Raw genomic sequence first — 4,234 nt, forward strand, 5'->3', positions numbered from 1 at the left:
ATTGTATCTCAGAAAGGCTTAGGGGATAGAATTGACCAGAAAATAGGAAGAGCTTTTATTTACAAGACATGAAGACACATGTTGTATCTGTGTCCCCTCTAAATATTTAACGAATATTTAAAGGCACATTATTGAAACAAACTGAGTACAGACAGCTATTTCTTTTTATGAAACATATGGGAATGATCATGATGGAATTACTCTTTCCAGAAAGAAGTTTTGAGGAACTTCCAGTTGTACTCCAATAAAATAATTGCTTAGAGAGAAAAAAAACCCACCACCAACAAAAAACCACACACAAGCAAACAAACAAAAAACACAACAAAAAGAGCAATTTTTATCTAGTAAGAAAGTTTCTAATCCTACATTTTTTGCTCCCATAATTCTTACCCAAATGGCTTTCACTGAAGTCTGCTGCATAAGGAAGCTTTCTTAAGTGAGTGAAAAATGATAATAAAAAAGCTAGTAACATAATTTAAGCTTTGCAAAGAAACAGATTTTTCTTAAGATGGTAAATGGGAGGTTTATCTTGAGAAATAACTTGCATATGAATTTTTTACCACACCAGCATAGCAGCTGCTGCAAGGGTTGTGTGGCATATCACAGGTGAGCTGATTCAATGCCTGGAGCCTTTAACTGTTTCACAAAAAGTGCTAACACAGGAAATGAGTGCACCTGCCCTTGAGGGGAGAGAGGACAAGGATGATGGAAATAGAGAGGAAGAAGGATTCCACCCCCCAAGGCTGAAAATCTGTTAAAATCTCATATTGCTTTGAGGAGCCAATTCACACAATTGTTATTTCAGGACAATAAATCAGAGAAAGGCTGAATGAATGGATGAACAGTTTAAAAAGAACCACACTGAGAACAAACCAGTAACCCCATCTAGGTGTTGAAAGATGTCGGGATTTGTATTTTAAATCTTTAAAATGGCCATCTTGCCCTGACCATGGGGAGATAAGCACCCTTATCTCCATCTCCCGATCTTTTGTCAAAACATACATCCCCTCTCAATTGCAGAGCTGACCTGGCTCATTTTCCATAGCCTCTCCTAAAAGTTCCTGACACCAGCACCTGGTCATCACCTCAGGCTGTCTTGCCTTTACAGTAGTCATACCTCGTTTTCCATATACAGGAATTGTTAGCATCACATCACGCAGTTCACTGGACATTGCCATCATTATTCTAAGCAGGATTCTATGACATTTTAGTGGTTTTGCTTTGGGCCATTTCAGTCCTTTAGCCTAAGGCTGCCAGTAAATCCAACAACAGACTTTGCTTTCTGATTTATGCACACCCGGACACGGATTTTCTCCTCCCATGGAAAATACTGGTGTTTATGAGAAAAAAAATGTCAAGTGAGCTTAAACCCACCAGTTTTACAGGCCTTTCGGAGGCTGCAGCACTTTAAAACTCTCAGCATGGTGTGTAAAGCAGTCAGCAGTTCTTGCTGTTTAATTGTCCTTTTCCGCAGCCACTTGCAGTCAGGAGGGCAGCACTGGCATCTCCGTGCCCTAGCTTGGCAGACAGAGGCAAGAAGTTTATGTCCCTCCTGAAGTGACATCTACTTTAGGATGAGATCTGCTTAGAACTCAAGAAAGTCACCTTAAAACCTGTCTACAATCCTATTAAGGAAAATAATGAAAAAGTAGCAAGAGGCAAGCCAGCCGAAAAGGGAGAATAAGGATTAAAAACTTGCAAAATATGAAGATATGAGCACCGAAGAAAAAAACCCTCTGAAGCAGGCAGTAGGTAACATATCTTTGGTCAAGATGGACTACACAGTAAACCTGTCATAAAAACCTTCGGCAGACCCATGAACAACTATATTTAAAAAAAAAATCCAATAAGAAACACTGAACATGAGCCCAATCCAGCAAAACTAAGTACTATTTCTTGTTGATATAAGCTCTGTAGCCAGCTGAGTGTGGTGCTCACTTAAATCTCTGGCACTTAACAGCAGTGAGAGAAGTACACAGTGCAATCTTGGAAGGCAGGCAAAGACAGATGGAAAGGGACAGTAAATGAGCCAGTGACTAGACAGACAGAAAATCTCACCCAACATTTTATCTTCCATCTGCTTCTCCCTGTAACAGTACCTTTGCAAAATCAGATCTCCCTTCCTGACACTGGAAATGGCACAAGGAGTGTTTATGATGGGGAATGTGTTTAAACACACGAAAAACCAAAAAAACAAAAGGAAAATCTGAGGGTAAGCGTTTGAGAGCAGACATTCCTGAGACAGATTTCTTTAAAATAAAACGTTATTGTGTTTCCTTTGTTTTCCCATATTGTTCTTTAATCTGCCCCTTAAAGGGGGGTCTGAAAAACATTGAGAGAGAAGCAGAGAAGAGATGAAAGAAGGAAAGATGCAGCTTTGAAACAGTACAATGTGTTTCTTTTTGTCCCTCCAGTATTCCCAGCAGCAATAGGGGGGAGCAGTAGGGATTGTGCTGGGGAGGGAGTTTGGCTGCAAGTCTCTGTTCCAAACAGCACATTTCTTCATGGCAGAGAGTGCAGGTTTTATCCTCCTTCCCATCAGGTCGGTGATATTTGACACTTACAGGTTTACTATACTGTATTATCTTGAAACCTTGTAAATAATTTTTCATTTAAATTTAAATTGCTCCTGAGGGGCAGAAGGGCGGACAAAACACCCCAAGTAGTTAAAAGCTTGGTAGTCAGTGAATCAGTTTCCAGGCTGAATAGACTGCAAGAATCAGTGAAATTCTGTTACAAGTTTCTGTGTACCACATCACCACAGATACTGCAAAGATACAGAGGGAAAATACTTGATTCTGTTATCAAATGTGCAGGGATAGCATGAGAGCAAAACTTTATCTTCCTCTGCATAGCAAGAAGTACTTTGCTACCTAATATAAAGCTAGTTCTTCAAGAGATAAGTGATAGACAAAGCATCCTTAGGGCTGAAAGTACATTTATAATGCAGCCCTGGATGGCTTCTACAAAACCAAACAGCCCCAACATGCGGCACTTCAGGAGCTCTGGCCCTCCATCTGCATCACACTGCACCTCCTGTAACCCTGATCTTCCATCCCCATTTACCAGACTCAGGGAGAGTATGAGAAAACCATTTCCAACAGGATTAGCAAATTTAGAATCAATGGGTTTTATTGATGCAAAGCACAGAGGGATTTCTGGGAGCAAAAGAAAACATACACCTCCACTTCAAGCTCCCACTAATTTCGATTTCTTACTTTAAAGCAGCAAAACACTTCTGAGTTGTCCCTGGTGAGCAGTTCCTAATGAGAATGGAGTTGGCATGGAGCACTAAATCAGTGCAACAAAGGACACTATTCCCTGGCACTGATGTAGAGGTTTTTTACGGCAAAACCCTACTGATTTCCAGAGCATTCTGTACTCAAGCATTTCAGACTTTGCAAGAATTTCAGCACTGAATTTTATCAGTTATGTCAGTTTGATTGGGTTGTATTCCTGTTCCAGAGGTGCCAGCTACACAGTAATGTTTTATTGCTTGTATTGCTGACAAAGACTGTATCATCTAGCTCTGGAAATGTACTTAGAGGGCTGTAAATAAAAAGGAAATTTTGCAGAACTAATATTGCAGGTTGTGAATGGCAAGGGGGCACATTTACAATAGAACACTGATTGCACTTTCTGGCTATTTTAGCAACTGGATAATGATGGATGGAGCTACAGCAACTTTGCTTTGGGTCTCAAGGGAGATCAGTGCATATCCTAGGGAACACCCTGTTCAGTAACTATAAAATAAAACCCTTTGATTTAATATCAAAATTAAATACTGAAGACACTAATTCTGCTGAGCAGCAGCTTTGCACAGAGCACATCATAGCACCTCTACAGCACAGGGATGGTGCTTCTGAAGAGATGTCCTGACTGCATGTCCTGCCCATGGCCACCCTTTAGCACGCGGCTTCTTTGGCAGGATCCTTTATGTGTTTGGTAGCACAGATGACAAAACCAACCCAGCCAGTGCAGGGTTTATTCAGCTGACATAGTGAAGAGCTCCTCTGAGAGCCAGGGCTGCAGTGTTTGCACTTCTGTGTTGTGCTGAGCCTGATCCAACCCCATTTCAGCTGATGGAAGGACTCCTGTTGACTTCAGCATGCCCTGGATTTGGCCCTTGGTGCAGTGAGGGGCACAGTGACAGTTTGAAGCCGAAGTTCTTGAACTATGTGGATATTTCACAACTTAAGGAACATATAAAAGACAGAGGTATTTTCCCTCCCTT

Source organism: Corvus brachyrhynchos, unplaced genomic scaffold (genome assembly GCF_000691975.1).
Source record: "Corvus brachyrhynchos isolate BGI_N302 unplaced genomic scaffold, ASM69197v1 scaffold66, whole genome shotgun sequence".
NCBI classification, from domain to species: domain Eukaryota; kingdom Metazoa; phylum Chordata; class Aves; order Passeriformes; family Corvidae; genus Corvus; species Corvus brachyrhynchos.